The 21,870-nt window shown below is 35.6% G+C and overlaps 1 long non-coding RNA gene, 1 other non-coding gene and 1 pseudogene across 3 annotated transcripts; all 3 read right to left on the bottom strand.

Moving 5' to 3' along the window:
• Positions 1-480: 480 nt before the first annotated feature.
• Positions 481-940, bottom strand: LOC149534402 (uncharacterized). The gene is made up of 2 exons (XR_016356971.1): positions 756-940; positions 481-680 (listed from the first exon to the last, which is right to left on the bottom strand). It is a non-coding gene; the product is annotated as an uncharacterized LOC149534402 (long non-coding RNA).
• Positions 941-2,280: 1,340 nt separating this feature from the next.
• LOC149534403 (small ribosomal subunit protein uS12 pseudogene) lies at positions 2,281-7,973 on the bottom strand (annotated as a pseudogene). The gene is made up of 2 exons (XR_016356970.1): positions 7,915-7,973; positions 2,281-3,060 (listed from the first exon to the last, which is right to left on the bottom strand). The product of XR_016356970.1 is annotated as a small ribosomal subunit protein uS12 pseudogene (transcript).
• On the bottom strand, positions 7,588-7,708 carry LOC149534404 (small nucleolar RNA SNORD14). Its single transcript, XR_016358210.1, has one exon. It is a non-coding gene; the product is annotated as a small nucleolar RNA SNORD14 (small nucleolar RNA).
• Positions 7,974-21,870: the final 13,897 nt, after the last annotated feature.

A 21,870-nucleotide genomic window follows, 5' to 3' on the forward strand; every position in this document is an offset into this window, starting at 1 on the left:
GTTTAGCAAGATCCTCCAATCCTTTCCATCAATCGAGAAGAAATTCATTCCAACCCAACAAACAAACTTCCTCTAAACCCAATTCACTCACAAAATGAACCATATAAAATCAGTAAACAAATATTCCTCAAATTTCTCTTCCCATCGACTGTCTTCTCTTTCAAAACGATATGGTCAAAAATGGTAAATTTTCCAGAAGAGTTATACAGAAAGGAACTACTTCAGAACTACCTCCCAACAAATTATTAAAATATATTTGATTAATCAATACCATAGTTTATAATTATATTCTGTTTTTTATTATTCTGTATATTTAATTTATTAATTCTAATATTGGATAATAAATACAAACCCAAAATGTAATAGTAAATACAAGCCTTTATCTATTACTCACCACTATATATTGCTCTTTTGTATCCACATTTATATACTTATATATATCTTACTTCTTCCTCCTAGTCATGCACAAACACACGTGTATACATCAACAACTTATCTTAAATTCTTCTCTTGTGAATGGTATTTTGTTAACAACTTAGATTAAATTCTTGATCGCGTCTTTTTTGAAACAAGAACAATCTTACTTGATGCCTCTAATGGTCCATTTGTTGTCCCGTTTTCGGTGTACTTCTGATTCAGAGTCTTCTCTCATCAACCTCAACTTAGTACTTGCAATAAACCTATTCAGATTATTATTATTAAAACATTTCTAAGCCTTCCTATTTGAAGAAGAGGCTAGAAGGCTAGAAACATACCTTCCGCAATGTTGTTTATTGTAATGTATCACACACAAACAAGTCTGGCTAACACGTTCTGAAGATTATTTCCTCTTGTGATGTTGAGAACATGGAGTAAATAGCCTGTTAATTCACAATTCATCCCTCAACGGTGAACTACTGAACATACCACTTGATCCCAACCACCATCAGCTTATTTGCAATACCTTCCATTACAGAAACAGTGGCAACAATCTGCCATTAGAGTACAATAAATTAACTGTATCAACAGTGTGCTGCATGATTTGTTCACTAATCTAGTGATGGGAGAGGAAACTCTCTGAAATAGATTTCTTATTAACACCATCCACAAACATTAATTTATTAACAAATGGAAAAAAAAAATTCAGTTCACCGAAAAATTTCAAACAAGCGCCTGAATTGTTAACAAAGAGGATCTCATATCCTGTTTGTTAAAAATATTAATAGAAATTACTGTACAATTTTTAACATGCTCCAACATAATGAGATGAATGTAAATACCAGAAATTTTGAAACGCCATGACACTAAATCAATGACGAGCACTACATCACTAATCCCTTGTTACAACCTTCAACATTAGACTGTAATAAACGTCACCAGATCCTATTCAATTCACTGGCTCTGGCCTTTGGATGGGCACTCGTGTTGTTGTCTACTAAACTTACCTACGATTTACCCAAATTACATTCAGCAGCCCGCCAGAGAAAATTTGAAGACCTTCCATAATTGACATATAAATTAGAAACTTTCAGCAATATTAACCAAATCTATTCATAAATGTTCATACTTTCCTTGAGAACCCTGACAAGGGTAGATAGCTCATATGTTAGGACCGGTTTGGTTCAGTACCATTCATGGCAATTGACATTATCATGAATGATTTTAATAGTATTTATACAATCTTGAGTTCTGAAAAACAAAATCTAACCATAAATTCCCCACAAACAACCAGTGAGACCAAGCACCAACTCCAAATGGTTACATTTAATTCATTCATAGAGCTCTGCACAGTTATGACAATTGCATGTAATCTTATTTGGTTACACATATAATTTAGCATCAGTCTACTCGTACAGGAGCATCAAGCTCCAAAGATACAGCATCAGAGTCACTTCAACTGAAATTATGCCAAAATATTAGAATATATACTATCCCTCGAATGGCTAGAAATAAGGCCAAATACCATCATTAACAGGTATTGCCCCTTAACCAATTCAGCAGATATTTTTACAACAGTTGTACGTGATGTATAATACGTAACGAGCGTACAGTCCTTCAAAGATGATACTAGCAATTTGCACCTCATCAATTATGATAGCAAATAGCAGACCCTAACAATAACTTACAGGATTCAGGTTTGCATTCCTAATGAAACTAAGTTTGGAAACAGAATTCCAACATAGCATTATATAAAAGGAATCGCAACAAAGAATTGCATAAAAACAATCCCAACATAGAATCACAATAACAAGAGTCCATATTAGCTTGAATTAAAGTCTGCACACCCGTTTGATTGCACCATTAAAATAAATAGTAACTTCAATTCACCACATTAATGTTATAAACCCAATTCAATATTATCTGTGCCATTGACAAAATCATAATTCTTCCAGTAATAAAACCTATACAATTTTTATTTTTTGTTTTTGCAGTAGACAATTTTAATCAAAATTTTCTGACAAATCCTTACAATAACTGAATACATGTTCCTGTGATTGAACTTCTCAAAGCTTCTAAATGCCAATCATTTCCCTGAAAGAACCACTTAAACAACCAGCTCAAGATCGTGGCTTCTCTTTTTTCTCCTTAAAAAGAGCTAACAATGATACACCAGACACCTTAACAACCTTAAAACGGACTCCGGGAATATCTCCCACTGCATGCCCTTTTCGCCCGAATCCAGCAATCAGCACCTCGTCATTTTCTTCAATGTAGTTTAAACAACCATCATTAGGAACAAACGCAGCAATCTTCTTTCCATTCTTAATAAGCTGAACTCTAGCACACTTTCGAATAGCAGAGTTAGGCTGCTTAGCTTCAATGCCTATTTTCTCAAGAACAATGCCCTTAGCATGAGAAGATCCAGCAAAGGGTTTCTTCCATTCGTTACCAAGATGACTCTTCTTGTAAGCCTTGTCTGCCCACAGCTGCTTCCTCCTGTGGGTCTTCAGCTTACGACCTGCTCCCATACCACGTGTCTTCCCCATATTGGCTCAATTTGATATCACTCTAAAGCCTGTAACTTTGTCCAGCAACCTTCCTGTGCCACTAAGAGCTCTAGCCTGATCTTCCCTGCTTAACCTAAAACATTGATGAATCATAATAAGACAAAATGCACCTTCAAGCATTCACCAGATTCATGTAATTACCTAAGATATGGACTGATCACACTTCCCATTATAACAAGACCTACAACATTGATGACCCAAAATGATAAAAATAAAGAGTAAATAAAAATATTTACTAACATTAAAATAATAACTTGAATCAAGAACTGCTCCCATATATGATAGGACCATTAAAATAAAAAGTAATTTCAACAATTCACCATATTCATGTCAAGCCTAATTCAACATTATCTAACACATTGACGAACCATATACTTTCAATATAATGCGACCTAAAATATTGAAGATAATTGAAATAAGAAAAGAAACTTCAAGCATTTTCCACAGTCATGTTAAACCTAATTCAGTGTTACACAAGACATTGACGAATCATTCTTCTCGTCGTCAATATCATTGACGCTATCAAATTCTCATCATAATCAAGCTTTCTCTGATGAGGCCGCAGTTCAAACTTTAAAATACTTAAACATAGACTGCATGACAGATACATGACAATTCTACTCATAAATATATCCATGACGGTTATACTTTTCCTAAAACAACAAAAAAATTATAAATCTAATTTTTGTTGCACAAACAAGGGCGAGAAAATATATCAATCTAACTGGAAGTTACAAGCCTAACAAATCATAATCTCATTTCCTTCCAGTTAACAATTACCTAAACAAGTTCAGATGAATTGACATTTCTCTATTTATTGTCAACATTACTAAACAAGAAACACTCTCCAAAGAGCATTGTTGCCAGTGAATAGACATCCAGTAGCAGAGAAGAAAAACCTTTACAATGTAGAAGTTGCAAAAAATGTTTATGACCTCCTCCAAGTGGATCCCCAGAGTAGTGAATTATTAAATTCAAATTCAAATTTCAGAATATCACTAGAATGAACACTTGCCCACACTGAATACCACTGGATAGATTTCACAGTTGGTATGACCCTAAACAAGTGGCCTTACAGAAATGATAACCCTTGGCAAGTGGATTTCAAAGAGTATCATTTGAGTTTGACTGAAAAGATACACCTCAATGTACAAGTTTATACGAAAAAACAGTGAATAAAAGCATCATGCAACTTTGCAGTGCAGATAACACTCAGCAAATGGTTTTTGACATAATAAAATTGCAGTTATCTAACAAGATATCCCTCAATGTGAGTTTAACAGAAATAATCACACTGACTGAATTTGATAGAAGGAATTCTTCTCGGCCAGCTACTTTGACAGAAAGAAGAAACTTCAACGTGAAGCTTAGAAATACACTTCCATGATAATGGCTACTACCGCCGATTTCTACTAGATAAGGAGAAATGGCCAATTTTTTAAAATGAGGATATTTCATTTTTTCAGTGAAAAAATAAATTAAGATATACCAATCTTTTCATTGTTATACAAAGACATCTTAAGAAATAAGGAACCTAGAACTATTAAGAGTTAAGCAAAAGATGTACCACAGTTGCACGCAGGTAAATTTTTATCAGGAAGCACAAGTGCAACAAATGCAACCCACTATTATGAATATCTAGATAGGCCACAAAAATATAGTTATTTAGGCAAAGAATGGATTTTAAAAAACCGTTGTTTTCATAACGCAAAGCAATGCAAAAAGCCTTCCCAATTCACAACCCCTTCACATTACACTATTCAGCATAGATGTACTACTGGCAGGGTACAGGCCGAGACTTTCTGGCTTGATGAGTTTTTAAGACTTTTACTGGCACCAAAAACTCTCCGAAATTTTGGTAAAATTGATCGAGACAAATTTTTGTTAAAATAACGGTCCTAATTTTATAACAGCACTTGGCAAAAACAGCCCAAATTAATTTCATTTCTCATTTCTTCACTTGTATTTTGCTGACAGGGGGGGAAATAGTCTTCCAAACCCTTGTACACTTGCAAACTGATCTCTATCGATTTGAGGGGGATTTGTGGTGATTTTTGAAGAAGACAAGATCAATGATTTGAAGAGGTGGGCTATGGAGGGCAGTGGATTCAGTTTCACATTGGATAACATTGAGTTGAATTAGAAGTCATTGCTAGTGCTAGAAGAAGCTAGAGACAAAGCTACATCTAGGATGGAGGAAAAGCTAGAGGAAAAGCTACGGACTAAGATAAACAAACCGAGCGAGGATGCACAGTCATGCCCATTATAGAGTTCTAGGACTAGACCCTCTACTTCTACCTCTCCATTAGTTTTTAGTATTTACTAGAGCTGGGAAGAGAATTTATACATATATAACATTTAAGTTATACTTAATGTATATATTTATAACAATATTGTCAAGATGTTTGACATAGCTTTGAACTTCGTAGGAAATAAAATACAACTAGATTTTGGAGGTTTTCAAAAAATTCTAGGCTTAGCCAAATTTAAGGATACAACGTGCCTTCAGCGGTGTTATTACCTATCATGGCAATTTGAGGTCAACTTAAAGCTGGAGCAAGGATTTTCTAATGATTCTAACTCATTCTCTCAAAAATCACTTGGTTTCTGTTAGGGTTTAATAGATTCAGAACAACATAAGAATAAACAGTTATATGCAGAAACAAAAGAAGAATACCAAATGAACACAGATAACACGCAGATTTAACGTGGTTCACCCCAAAACCTGGGCTACATCCACCTACACAGCCTTCAATCTTTCTACTATCCAGCAAAAATGTACATCAACCTTGCAATGCATTATGCATCTCAGCCGCTTATAACAGCATTTTAGGGCAACCTCTAAAATCGACCATTTAGGGTTTTACAATGTTGTCGGTTTTCTTTTCGTGAAAAAACACAAAAAATTAACACTACATGAGCAGTAGCTAGCCCCTCACCTCCAGCAACTACATGAGTAGTCGCCACAACATCAACACCCACTACATCCACTACATGATCAATCACCACAATATCAACAATCTCCCACTTGAAGACTAATCAGGCTCCACACCAAACAATTTCAATTCTATATTCCTAACTCTTCACAGACTTAGCTTAATCACATGCTCACACCCAAGACGAGCATTACTTTCCAGCAGGCCAAAATTGCTCAAACTCACTCTTATATTATTTTGCTATTATGTATTTGCTTCTAGTTTTATAGAAACTATTTAGTATATCGCTTCTCACTATCAGCATTCTGCAAAAAAATGTGATTTTGTACCACTTTGCATTTATATATATCTAAACTCTGCTTGTTTCTTTTGTGTAATCATTAATTAGCTCATTGGATGCATCTTTTCATTGAATTGTGCAGATTAATATGTATTTTTCATTAAATGTAAGCTGTTTTCCAGGTCCTCGAGTTTCTCCCTGGGTTTTTCCCTCATATATACCAATCTGTCCCCTGTACCCCAGATGTGGAAGCGGATACATACGGGTATGTGGAGGCAGACAGTCGCCACCCGGCTGCCACTCCGATGCCATCCACAGGCTTCCATAAAAAACAGTCGCCCAGAAAAGAAAGAAAGACATTTTTTTAATTTAGCTTTTCACTTACAGCGCTTAAAACACACTTATCATTTTATTATCCATACACTATTAACACTTTAGGATCATAAACAACCTTGTTTTCCAATTACATTATCATTATTAAAGACAGTAAGGACATTAGATATTCAACTTACGACTGCATCATGTTCACATTCATTAGGATCAGTTGTAACAGATACTTGCTGGGTAACAGTAGATGCAGAAGCACAAGATATTCATCTGACATGATTACCAATCCAGGCAGATTTGGTTTAATTCTGACCAGTTCTGGACTGTTTAGACTAGCCAGATTTGTTTGATTAGATCTTCATCTAAATTTTCTAATTCACACACACACACAAAATAAAATCCCGCATCGGAATCGATAACTTAGGTTTTTTAAAAGACTGACCAAATTTGTCAAGCTTTGTTTTGAGGGCTTGGCGAGTTTTTGCCGAGAAAAAGTCTTCCATCTATGCCATGCTTAAAATTTTGAACCCTTTAACTGAGTTACTCCAGCAGGTACACAGAAAGCGACATTCACAGCAAACTAATGGACGTAGATAACCCAACAAACAAACAAAAGGCAATGCTTTTCCTAAGTTTTCCATCTCAAACCAGTCGACTTGTGGGCTAATAACAAATCAGAGTTAATGGTATAGGTAACACCATAAAACACTTTCATTGTTTCAGAACAACGCAACTCAGTCTCATACAAAGATTTATACAAGTCTCTCCTACTAGAAGCCAACACTATCAGTGTCCAATGCATTTCATCGCCCTTTCCTAAAATTAAGCTATAAACAGCAAACCATTGATATATTCGTCAATACAACGCCTCGACTGGTACAAACAATTTTTTCCTCATTGACCGTTAGATCATAGCATTTGGCTGCCGTAAGACATGCCTCGTGAGAAGACAGAAACAAAAATGTATCAAAAGCCATAGCTAAGTAGCTTTATATGAAAGCCAGGAAAACATTTACATTCGTTTTGACATTAATTTTTTTGCAACTTTAGTGTTTGAGGTCTCAGACATCCAAGGAAGAATTGAACAGCACAAACTTCAAGCATGTCAAAGGCGAAAATTCTTAGGCGGCCACTACGAATGTTTTGAGAAACAAGCATTTCCTATCTCATAATTGGCCCTAATTTTAACGCTTACTGCCAATTAATCTTGATCCGTAATTGTAAATATTACCAGCTACACACATCTCATGAATTTGACCTCTGTATAACACCATTGCAATCTCTTAGAGATGTTAATAAATCCATGAAATGCAGAAACGACTGATCCTAAATGAAGTAATGAATGAACCGCAACCACAATCAAGTCGAAGATGTAAGTGAATACCTTGATTACAGAGGACTATACGAGCAAGGTATTACTCCGTTTATCGAACAGTCGAAAATGAAACCAAATCGTAGGGCGACACAATAAATAGCAGTTCGCTTCTTCGTGTAAAGAAGAAACCCTAACCGGATGCGATCAACAAATTTTTGAACCCTAACACTTATCTTTCGGACTCTAACCCTAACCGTCGCAGAATGTATCGTCGGATTATCTTCGATCCGATTAAACCTGGACGGTCGGACGCCAAAAGTTGGAAAATGTGATTTTAACGTGAAATGGGTGGATCAATGGGGGCGTTGTCTATGGGGCAACATATAGTCTAGATGCTCTCTATGGGGCAACATATATGCACCCCTCCCAAATGTTGAACAGTGGAAGTTGCACCATTATGCACCCCTCCCAAGTGTTAAATAGTAGAAGTCTTTTATACTTCCATTGAATAATGGTGCATATATGTTGCCCCATAGACAACACCCCCATTGAGCCGATGTCTATGGGGCAACATATATGCACCCCTCCCAAGTGTTAAATAGTGGAAGTCTTTTATACTTCCATTGAATAATGGTGCATATATATGCTGCCCCATAGACAACGCCTATATGTTGCCCCATAGACAAGGCGTTGTCTATGGGGCAGCATATATATGCACCATTATTCAATGGAAGTATAAAAGACTTCCACTATTTAACACTTGGGAGTGGTGCATATATGTTGGGGCGTTGTCTATGTGCTTGTTGTAGGAGATTGGAGGCTTGTGGTGTTGTTGGTTTATGCATGCTAAAATTGGTTTTGCAATGTCATTGACCCTGTGTGGATTCAAAGAGATTGGTCGCATAAAAGAGTTTCCCCAAAACAATGTCACTTGGATTGGTCAAAGGAATGCGCATTTCAGATGGATCGTGATGTATGAGGAATGCAGATCACATCGCAATCAACTTCTTGGCTCGTGATGTATGAGGAATGCAGACTAGGACTTTGACTAATCTCTTGAAGAATATTAGGTTCAAGCATTTGAAAGAGTTTAAAGATCTTTGCAGTTGATAGACTTTTGATCAACTTGGCTAGGATGCCATCATGTTTTACATTTTCTCTCCATATACAATTGCACTAAGGTTTTGTTTGGCTATCTCTGCCAAAAATGTAATTGTATCTACACATTAAACAAATCCTTTTTGATGATTTCTCCATTTTTAGACATAGTTGGGGTTTTTTCATATCATTTTGGTAAATAAATAAATGACTTGTGTATATCTTATCTGAGTTAATTTTTAGCAAATTTTTGGTCATCTTGGTACATAGATGGAGATAGAGACCTAGGCCTTCATCTATAGAAAGCATAAATGACTTTAAGACCATTTTCTCTTAGAGTTTTAAATTTAGTGTCTTTATGAACTTAGCCACATCATTTAGTATTCTCTAATTTATTATTTCAAAATATATCGTATTGAGATGATTAATGAGTGTGCCCAATTTCATCATTTTATATTTTGTTTTGTTGACTTCTCTTTGTTTTACACATGGTTCTTGAGCTTGTAAGGTTCCTTAAGGCACAAGATAATATCTTAATTATTGTTATGGCAAAGCACAAACATGATTAAAATATATTTGCAAAATACAATAAAGTTCATCAAGGTTTTTTATATCCTTAATTCTTGGAAAACACACAAATTGTTTGTAACTTGATAAGCTAGAGACTGAAATACCAATGTCAAGATAACTCCAATGAACCCTGATTTAGATAAAATATGTAATATACACTATTATAAATTATAATAACATTAAAAATAATATATGCTTTTTTGGATTAAGTAAAATCTGGTTTTGAGGGTACCCAAAACCCCATACAAATCAAGCACTCATAAAAGATGTGTCCATAGTACCAACATAACAACCAGGTTTTACAAGGACCTAAAACTTGAAAATAGATACAATTACAAACAAACCAAAATCCCCAAAGGGAAAAAGCTACCAATTACCAGCACACAATCCTAGGAACATAAACCAGAACCAAAGACTAGGACCACAAACCTTGAAGTTGAATCTAAAAAGACAAAAAAAGAAAACAATGCACTAAACCAACTCTTAGCGACTCTGGCTAGATTATTTCCAATAATAGCAACCTCTTCCATTGAGTCTTTCATAGTCGAACCCAGAGCCCTTCAATAGCCTTCTTGGTACTTAGCCTCCTAAACTTGTTGGGATCCCCACTCAGTGAAGTATCCATAGGGGAAACTATCTCCTTCACGCTTGTCCTTCCTAAGCTAGCAACAACAACACATAAGTGCTTGGTTAAATGATTGAACTAGAAACTAGGGTTTGTGTCCATGGATTGGACATTTGAGATAACATCCAAAACCCTTCATTAGACCCATTTACTTATCTACTAGGGACATAAACTTGAAATGATGTCTGCAAAGTATATGCTTTAAACCTCTTTAATAGTCATTTATATTGTACAAAATTAAGAACAAAAATACTAAATCTATATGCAAATGTAAGTAACATTATCTAAATGGTGAAAATGGAAATACAAATAAGATTCTACATTGTTTTCTTTTGTTATAGGAACAACTGATGGTTCTATTACCAGTGGCTATAGGAAGCAATAGAGTTCTTACTTAATTCTAAAATAGTGAAAACAAATTCTATCAACTAAGTTCGCTCACCAAGTGGGCTCCTTGGATGAGTGAACGAAAAAATAATTCAAGCTCAAATACTTAAAACACAACAATAGTAATTTTAATGATATCATACCATAAAATAGTACAATCTGGAAAATGTTAGTCTATATCTGAAAATGATATTCCAATTATGATCTCCCCTTTAACTAACTATTAGGGCTTGATTCAACACCTTTATTTAAAGAAACTACAAAAACTAACTTCCTAAGATCTAGCCTCAACAAACAAATATATAGGAACACAAAAAATTACATCATTATGATGTGCATCTCAACTGAACAAATCTTCTAGCAAATATAACACATAACAACTTCTGGACTTACGTGATAGTTATTAGTTATGTCGACCTAATCTTCAGCTACATCATAAATACATAGTGGTTGCATAACCTTGTAATTAATTCCTTTGCACACACTCCTTCCTTTGACTTGTTCCTACAAAAGATTAGTTCGCATGCAATATACCAAAGCACACATTCATTCCAATAACTCATAATAAGATTTTAATGCACACATAAATCAATCCTTGCTCAAACAATACTTAGTTGTAGGAACCTACACCTTACAAGTAAGAAAGGAAAAAAAATTATTATATATAGACACTTATATATATTCTCATTTATATCATATAAGTCTTAACCATAGCAGTATGTTCATGAAACTATATAAAGTCAAGAAACCATAGAAAAGCAGAGTAAATATAGGTTTACATAGAATATCATAATAAAAAGTCTTCAAACTATTAAAGGATAAACCACTTCAATAACCATAAAAACCTATAATCTTATGTCATTTCCTAAGCCCATCAATAAGCTCAAAGTTACCATATCCATATTTTGTCCAATGTCCTTGACTAGTTGGCACAACTTAGCCTTGTCTAGTCCAACAACTTACCAGGAATATTCCCAACCTTTAGTTCTAGCTCAATCCTTTTGTTCTTTTCAACTTCCAGGCTGGTTTGTAGCTCCCGCACCATCTTCTTCAAAGAGTTTATCTCATTATATATCCAAGTGTCTACCACAAGCGAGATGCCAGCCTTCATCTTAGCCTTATCGAGAAATTCTAGGTTACCACTACACTCCTCTCCATCCATCACACCAAGTTCCCTAATAGCCAATTTACCCTTAGGAAAATGTTTACCACTACTAAAATCTTTAGGAATAGCATCAATCAATCCTTCCAGTAGGGTTTTCTCATTCACTACAACTTTTTGCTCACCTAGGTCATCCACATTTTGGTTTGTAAGCTCAATCTTTGTGGGATTTTGCAACTAACTGCTTGGAGCTTGTGATGACCCCTTCTTCCTTTCCTTAAGATGCTCTTTTCCCTCCCTAGTCTCATGTCTAGAAAAGTTATCCTTCACATGATTCTCTAAAGTCTCTAGAGGAGTAACATCTCGAACCTCAATCCCCACCTTCTTCTCCAAATTTTGGGTTTCAACAACCATTCCCTTATTGTCAAAGACCCTCTTTGAATCACTCCCTGTTCTCATAGTTTTCACTAAAGTCTCCCCCTGGCTATTAGAGTAGACTTCATTATTAGAGTTGCATCTCCTGCTATCAGTCTTAACCTCATCTTCACCACCATTAGAAATTTCTTTTGTTTCCTCCTTCTTAGCCCTAATATCATCTTATGAGTCTATCTTCTTACTCGTTTTATTTTCCATCCCACAAACCTTCTTCCCCTTTCTCTTCTAAGTCATCACCTTCTCCTATTAGGCTTTTGAAACACTCTTTGATTATGTCTCCATTCCTTGAGCCTCTACAACCTTATTCTCATCATGATCCACCTTCCCTTTCTTTACATCAACATTGTCCACGAAGCCCTTAATTAATTTTTGTTTTTTTCTTAGCCAAGGACAAAGACACCTCCGGGGCCCCATCCATGCAATATTCTATAATAAGAAGAATTAAGCCCTCATGGAGGATGGGTCTACTCTCTATTTTATGATGAGCCCTAAGCCCCTAAAGCAACAAGTGTTTCAAATAAAAAGGAAAACAGATATGGTCTTTATACCTAAAATGGTTTAAAAAAACAAAATGGTAATTATGAACCCTTTTAGATGAACCATCAATAATGAAATACTCACTAGCACAAGATAGCACATCCTACAAAATTTTCTTTATCTAATCTAAATCCAAAAAATCCCCAACCTTCACCAATTTCTTCTCCTCCTCTAGGATTTTAGAAAATCTCTTCAATGCCACATTGGAGATTTTTGTTTCCTTTTTGAATTTTATCCCTGTGTTGGGAGGCCTAGTAATCTCAACAAGAAAATCCTTTGTAATTGACATAGAGACCCCATACATTGTCACTTTCTCCCCGTACCAATTTTTAAAAAATTCCTTTATTATGTGCAACTTAAAACCATGTAGCTTCTCAAGATAACCAATGACCTTACCTTTTTTAAGAAACTTCCAAATAGAGGCATTCTCCTTCCAATGTATGCAGCTTGAAGGCTCCTACTTCCTTGTCTCCCCTCCCATTTCATAGACTGAAATCACAGTTAACTTTCACTAAAAAATAATGGTATTAACAAACACAACAAAATAGTTTTTAAAACAAGACTTCGAGAGCACCCATAATACATGCCATATTAAGAGGGTAATAATGAAACGATATTCCCTCAAAGTTTAATAAAGTCTTTCATTATTACCCAAGCTCCCACAAATCATATAAAAATAATCATTTAATCCTTCTAACAACAATATTAGTCACATCAGAATTTATTAACCCTTTTAACTCCAAATTATTGATTAGGTTATCCTTCCATGTCAGTTGACTCCCCGTGTTGACGACTATGTTTGCAATCCAATCAACTACCTTATTAGACTCCTAGTAGCTATGAGATATATGAACCTTATCAAAATTATTCAAGAGTCTCTTAATTTCCACCATAGTCACTTCAATAGTCCAAGTAGTAGAGTTTTTATTATTTAAAGTATTGATTATGTTTAGAGAATCACTTTCTAGCCACAAGTTATGATATCTAGTTTCCACTACCCTTTTAACCACAAACACCACAGTGGTAGCTTTCGTTATGTGACTAGTGGAAATACCAATAGGAATTGCAATAGCATCTAAAACCCTATCGTAGGAATCCCTTAAGATTCTACCACATCCCTCCCTACTTGGATTACCTTTAGCAGACCCGTCAAAATTAGCTTTTAACCAACCCATAAGAGGGGACAACTAGACAACACCATCCCTTTTTGACTTATTCATATTAGTATTCATTGGAGGGTCCAAAATATTAAAATCCCCTTTACCACCAATTTGGGATACAAATTCTCCTTAATAGCCTGTATGATTTTGTGACCAACCACCCAAGATGGAGATTCTTTGTCTCTAAAAATCCAAGTATTCCTTTCTTTCCATATACCCCAACACAAGTGAGGTGGAGAGAACTTCCAAAGAATATCAACTTCTGGATTTTTCATAGGGCACTTCTAACTCTCAAAACAATCAGTCAAGTTCTTTACATGGACCCAAGAGATCTTCCAATATTCCACACTTCTTGACTAAAACAATAGTGGATAAAGGGATGATCAATATTTTCATTAGCTTTCTTACAAATAATGCATCTATTAACTAAAAAATAGAGCTTTTTATTAGCTTCCTTCAATTTCTTAGGTTGATATATATCCAATTTCTTATTTAATAATTCAAAAAAACAAATTTCAACTAGTAAAAATATAAATAATAGTATTGGATATATTTTTACCTAATAAAAAATAAAATTTATTCCTAATATATCCTAAGAGCATCTAATCCTTATTAATATTGTAATAAACCAGCCAACATTAACAAGGGCCCAAGCGCCAATGTTCTTGCTTTTAGTAAGGTAGATTTTGGGTAAGATTTGAGTCGGACGATAACATTTAATGATGGTGACATATTAATAAATTGTTTATGTAAAGAGTGCTAAACAAAGAAATATAGAACTATGTTACATGGGTAGTCTAAAAAGAAATACTAAACATAAACATTGCACGAGAAATTTGGTTTGATGAAGGAAAGATTGCATATTATTTCTCCTTCGTCATGCACTTTATCTTAGAGAAATATAATTGATCATTCTGGAAAATGACATACAATGTAAAACACACATGGTGCTTAACATATCTATTGCAATGTTTAGGTCACAATTTAATCACTCCTATCACTAACACTATCAAAGTGTGAAATATTTCACTTGATGCATTTAGGGTTATATTTAAGAACTAGCGGAAAATTTTTAGTCATTTTATGATTTGGGAAGAGCATTAAAGATATATTCACTCACATTATCAAAATATTTATTGTTGCATTAACTACTTGAATGGACATTTAGGCACCTTCAATAAAGTCATTAAACAAATATATTAGAAATTTGATCATTGAAAACATCTTATTTAACAAACTTTAAAAGTGTTTCTAAATGCAACCTATCAAGTAACTCAAGTCACGAGCATTAAGGTAAATTGGTTTAATTTTTGTTTTAAAAATGCACAAATTTTAATTATTGCAACAATAATCTAACTTGATTTCAATTTAATAGTTTAAAATTGAAATATAAATTATTTGCAATATTTTTATCAATAATATTCAATTCTATACTATATATTGTTGGAAATATAAGAGGGGTAACTGAGACAGGAGAGGTGAATCAATTACCACTAAAACAATTCCAAATCCCTTAGATATCAATAAAAACTTACTTTTAACTCATACCTCAGTTAGAACTAGATATTCACCAACTCGGTCAACAAAGCAATCTAACATATTAATGTGTAATAACCTTTAGTAACTTAATTGCAAAAAGATAAAGTAGTAAGAAAAGAACATGAACACATGAGGCTAAGATCCTAGAATTGGAGGCTAAGAACAGGGCAATGGATAGAGATTTCAATGCTAACCAGGGCAAGATCACGATGATGGAAACAAAGATAAACAACCTGGAGAAATTGATCAAACAAATGGCTAACAATGTGAGTACTCTGATGAAGAAACTAGAAATGGATAAAGGCCAAGATTCCCCTTAGGTTATTGATATCCAAGGCCCCAGCAAATGCACTAGAGCTCACTCGAAGAAGAGTGAAGACACGGGCAAGAAGGACAAGGTGAAGGTGGTGGCTAAAAACATGCAGATTCCGGTGGATTAGGCACTGGATATGATCAAGACTACCTAGTTGGTTCTTTGCTACCTCTTTTTTTGTCTTTTTGTTGTCTCTGTCAGCAGTTCCCTCTTTAGCCTCATCTTTGTTCTTTTTGGAGGTTTGTTTCATGTTTATTTTTATTTGCTCTATCTATTTCTTGAAATACTGGTTGTAAAAAGGTTTCAGGTCCTTTAAAACCAGCTTTTACTTAATCAAAACATGAACACATCAGATACCAAGATTTAATGTGGAAACCCAATTTGGGAAAATGACCAATGCAACTAGTTACAACTTTTCACTCTTGTGAAGTGAGCCCTATTAAGAGCCAACACTGTTAAAGGTTACTGAACACATTGTTAGGTGTCACCCTGTTAGGAGTGGCCTTGTCAGAGGTTGTAAGACACTTCAATCTAGAAATGCCACTTAGTTAGAGGATTTACAAAATGACTATTAAGTCAACTTTGTTAAGAGGTTGAGAGGGTTGCGACAGGGCAACCCCTTATCGCCTGTTCTTTTCATTATTATGGCTGAGTGTTTGGGGAGGTTAATTCTGAGGAAAAGATAGGATCAGAGCTTGCATGGTCTCAAGCCTTCATCTAGGCAAAATTCTTTCACCCATTAGCAATTTGTGGACGATACTATACTGGGTGGAGATGCCTCTATCCAGGAGGCCAAAGTGTTTAAAGGTTTGTTGAATACCTAAACGAGTGGTTCAGGCTAGGCTATAAACTGGGATAAAAGTTTGGTCTACTTTATCAACACACCTTTGGAGAGACAAAGGAAAATTGCTTGTATCCTGGGATGTGGTGTGGGGTCTCTTCTAGCAAGCTATCTTGGAATGCCATAGGGTTCCAAATCTATGGAATCCTTCTCGAATGGTATCATTGATAGATTCAACAAGAAACTGGTTGGTTGGAAAGGAGTAACCCTCAATCAAGTAGGCAAATGTACTTTAATGAAATCTACCCTTCAAAATCTCCCTACTTATGCCCTTAGCCTCTTCGGGATCCCAATTAAGCATGCTAATAGAATGGAGAAGATTTAGAGAGATTTATTATGGACAGGTGTTGAAGATAATAAGAGATATCATCTTGTTTCTTGGGACCATGTCTATCTCCCTAAATGCTATGGTGGTCCTGGCATTAGAAAAATTAGACATCTCAACAATGCCCTGTTAGCCAAGCAAATATGGCACATTTTCAGAGCTCGGGAGAATGGAGGGACATCATGGTGGAGAAATATTTGAGAAGGTAGTCTCTCATTTTTCTGCTTAGCGAGGTTGAGATACCTCAAGGATCTTACATATGGAACAAGATTCTGAAGGCAAAATTTTTGGCCAAGTCTAAGGCAAAATGGAAAGTAGGCAATGGTGAAAGTATCTTTTTCTGGCAGGATAATTGGCTAAGCCAGGGACCTCTTATTGACCACCCTAACTATGGGAGATGGGCAGAATTATGTATAAGAAGATTTGGTCTAAAAGTTAGTGACTACAGAGCTGGTCAAGGATGGCAAGACCTGTTTTGTCCCTAGTTTCCCAGGACCTCAAACCTTTGATGATTATCCTAAATGTTATGATCCTTAATAACAAGAGGGATGAAGTCATTTGGGGAGACAACTCAAATGGGCAATACTTAGTTGCTTCAGGTTACTTCTCGATGTGGGATAGAATGGAGAAACCCATATGGGCTAAGGCCTAGATTCCTGGTCTTACCCCAAAAATTAACATATTCTTTTGGCTTCTTCTCCAAGACAAAGTTCTTACCTTGGATAACTTGGCACAAAGATTTTAGATTATCCCTAATAAGTGCATCCTTTGCAAGCAAATTTGGAGACGATTAACAACCTTTTTATTCATTGTCCCTACTCCTCTGAGGTTTGGAATCTTTTGACCAGGAACTATGGGGTCAGTTGGTGTATCTTAGAAAACATCCAAGACTTCTTCAAATAATGGAATAGGGTACACATCATAATGAAGACTCAGATGTTATGCTCCTGGTCTCTTCCACACTTTTATTGGGGAATATGGAAAGAGTGAAATAATCTTATCTTTAGAGACAAGGAATCCCTTGCTTTTGTTATTGCAAAAAAAATTGAAGGTCCAATGAAGGAGAATTTTGCCATCAAAAAGGGAGGAGATATAGAAGAAGGAGGAAATAACATAGAAAAGAAAAAGGACAGGGATAGGAAAAGACAGGAGGCTAGGTGGCTTTTTCCCCTTGAAGATTGGCATAAAGCCAACTTTGACAGGGTAGCCAAAGGGAATCCTGGTCCTTTTTGGTTGTGGAGGAATTATTAGAAATAGTCATGGGGGTGGAATTGCGGCTTTTTCTTACCCTCTTGGGTCTTAGTTGAACCATTTTACTAAGGCCAATGCAGCTTGTCACATTTTTAAATTGGCACCGACTTTTGGGATCAAGAACCTTTGGTTGGAGGGGAATTCTTTAAATATTATTAATTGTTTAAATGGTTAATCTTTTCCCTCTTGGACCATTACGAATGTGGTGGAAGAGATTAAATCTGACCTGGGCAAATTTAATGAGGTCCAAATCAACCATGTGTATAGGGAGGCCAACTCAGCCACAGACTAGTTCGCAAATGAAGTGGTAGTAAAAAACACAACAATGATGTGGCATAACAGCGACATCTTTCTAAGGGCTATGAAAGATTTAATATTGCTGAATCGTATCCAAGGAAGTACAAAGGCAATCCAATAGTAATCATGGAAAGATTTGTAAGATTTCATGTTAGACAAGACATAAATGAAAATCATGCGAAGGTATTAACTATCCATAATATCAAGTACATGTGGCACATTTTATGGGTCGATTTGCCTTCTACCATTATAATTGCCAAATGGAAAAAAAATTTCAGGGTTCGAAATTTGAAGGAAGCTAAAGTCTATGAGAGAACAGTGAGTAGGTGTAGGATTTTCGAACTAGAGGACATTATGGTAGGGGAAAGAAGTAGGAAGGAGCCAATGGGGGAGGCAGGAAATTAGAGGAAAAACTTGAAGGTCTAGAATAAGCTAGAGAAGGGTGGTATTACAAGATTCATAGAAAAACTCCATAGATTTGATAAGGAGATCACTAAGATTATGTGAAATCATGGAAGGATGGGCATATAAAAATTGATGGGGTCACTCATCAGGTTAATGTGGAATTGATTGCCTAGGTCACGAAGATCCCCTTGGAGGGGATAAACTTTTTCAAAGACAAGAAAATGTTGGCTAACACAGTCAAAGACTTTGTGAAGGATGAGGATGAAAGGAAGAAACTCATAAAGACTGAGACATACTACGAAACAGAGTTGATTAAAAAGCTTTGGAGGCATGTCTTAAGGGTTATCATCGAATATATATCTTTGGATACTAGATTCGATAGGGTTTGAACACATCACTTCATTCTATTAAATCATTTTAGGCATGGTATAAAGATTTCCTTTCCTTTTTATATTTTCACTTCAATGAGCAAGGGCATTGAGGGTTTTAAAAAGAAACCTACTACAAACCCAACCCTTCATAAGGGTTTGCTCCTTTTGGTCTATGAGTGGCAAATCCCTCGGTGAAACTGGGTATGTATCTAAGGAAACTAAGAGCTCAGATTCTGAGGAAGTTCAAACTATAAATTCAGAAGATGAGCATAATAACCCTCTAAAGGCAAGAAGTCAAAGGAAGGGGAGAAAATTTCTCCCTCTGCCAGCATAGTTCCTAGTAGAAAGAGCCCTAGGGGCTTAACCCCCAATCCCCTCAAGTCTGAGGAACAGAAAGAGGAGGAGCATAATGCTAAAGAAGAGGAAACAGAGTCAGAGGAAGAGATGAAGGGGGAGGACAGTGAGAAGGTTGAGGAGGATATGACAATTATGCTGGGGAACCCCAAGAAAAGGAAGGCCGAGGAGGCTTCACTACTGGAAGAAATAAAAAACCAAACTCATGTGATTTTGGGCCTTGTCCCTTCTATTTCTTTGCCACAAGGGTAGATAGATTCTCTGGTGGAAGACAGTGGGGAGATGGTTTTGAAAGACAAGAGCGGGTCATGGAGAAACTTCAACACTAAAATGGTGAAGATGGGGATTGTCAGGGAGATGATGAACCCCCAAGTGATGGAGGATAAATATGGAAAAGTCCATTTTGATGAACTTATTGACCTGACTTTAGTTGCAATCTCTAACAATGCGAGAGAATATGGGCTTAATTTGCTCAATAATGCTAAAAATAGCATGATAGATAACTTTCACTCTATCAAGTGGTTGTTTCATGAGATAGAAGAGCTCAAGGAGAAAAGGAGCTAGAAGGACAACCATATGAGAAGCAGCGACTAGGGACACCATGCTAACCAGGAGGATCGAATCTCAATGGTTGAAAAAAGAGTTCAAAGGATGGAGACTTCTAATTAGAACCTGGCTAATCAAGTGATTGCAACTTTGAACACCCTGAATGAGAATATCAATAGTCTAGGTGAATCATTGAAGAATGCTAGATTTGGTGGGGAAAAAGAAGATAAGGCCAGTATGGACTTTGGGCAAGTTGAGGGAGAAATGAAAGAGACTAGGGGATTGGCAAATGATCAGAACCAGGACCAATTGGGCGTGGACAACCGGAGGGCCAATGAAGCTGCAGAGACTCTATAGGTTCTAGATAGGGAGAAGTGATAGTTTTAGTTTTCATTTTTTGTTTTTTCCATATCTAGGGTTGTTTACTTTTGTTTCCTAATTGCGGGCCTATCTTTTGGTTTTGGATTTTTATAAGCAGATGCATAGTAGTTGGACTTTTCTTATTATTTCTATTTCAGATATTATGTAAAAACTTTTGGGTTTCAAGATCCTTGTAAAACCTATTTTACTTAATTACAAACTTTGTTAAGAGGTTTCTTCACTGCTACAATTGTTAGAGAGTAACAATGATTGGCCTGATTAATGAAGCAACTAAATTGTAGATTTAGATTACTATTTTGGCTTATCCTTTGGATCCTCCCTGATCAAAATATTCTTTGCAGCTCCTTGGATACTCTTCTCTTAATCAGATATCCTTCTATATTCACATTTTATCTTCTTCTCTTCTTTTTTATGTTTCAATCCACAACTTGACCTTTCATAAATATGAAACCCAATGTCAAGTTCGCTTGAATACCCTTTCAAATAAACAAATGATATCCAATGAGTTTGCTTGCATAAATCAACTAATAGATAAAACTAATCTACTAAAGGTTGGCTAAAACTAGGCCACTCGATTACCAATGAGTTTCTTTGTAACCGACCTAACTCGGTTTACATTGAACTCCTTTGGTAACAGACCTTGCTTGATTTACATAGGAATTCCTAAACTTGCTGAACTGATATTGGAGTCTTCTGAACTTGGTTCCAATTGGAAATGCTCGGTTAGAGTATAACATTTGTGTAACATCAATAACAATATATAATTGAATAATTATTATTAACAATCTCCCTCTTTGGCATTGATGGCAACCCAACATGTCATTGCGTAAAGAAAACTTAGAGCAATCAAATGATTTATAAGATTTTATAATATCCTTAGTTTCATTCTAATTCTCTATCCATATTCCAATCTAACATCTTTATCTTGAACTAATTCTCTTAGAAAATGATACTTGATTGCAATGTGTTTTGTCTTAGCATGCATCACTAGATTTTTAGATATATTGACTGCACTTGTGTTATCACAATAGATAACCATTAGATCCTTGATTTATTCCTTCATTCCTAATAACAATTGTTTGAACCACATTATGTTGGAGAAATTAACTGCGGCAACAACATATTTTACCTTTGTTATAGACTGAGAGATGCAATTATGCTTCTTGTTTGTCCAAGATACTAACCTCTTTCTAAGAAATAATGTTTCTCCACTGGTTCTCTTCCTATCATTAATGCTTTTGACACAATCAACACCAGTAAAGGATTTTAACTCAAAGTTTCCTCCTTTGTTGTACCATAGACCATAGTCTTGAGTGCCTTCTAGGTATCTCATAATTCTTTTGATTCTCATCATATGATTTTCTCTTGGATTTGTAGAGAATCTTACAACCATACCAACTGCTAATGCAATATCAGGTCTTGTATGAACAACATATTGAAGTCTCCCAATCATAGATCTATAGGTAGTCTGATTTACCTCTTTTGAAT

Source organism: Cupressus sempervirens, chromosome 10, assembly GCF_028749045.1.
Source record: "Cupressus sempervirens isolate cs-2001-9-10 chromosome 10, ASM2874904v1, whole genome shotgun sequence".
Taxonomy (NCBI): Eukaryota; Viridiplantae; Streptophyta; class Pinopsida; order Cupressales; family Cupressaceae; genus Cupressus; species Cupressus sempervirens.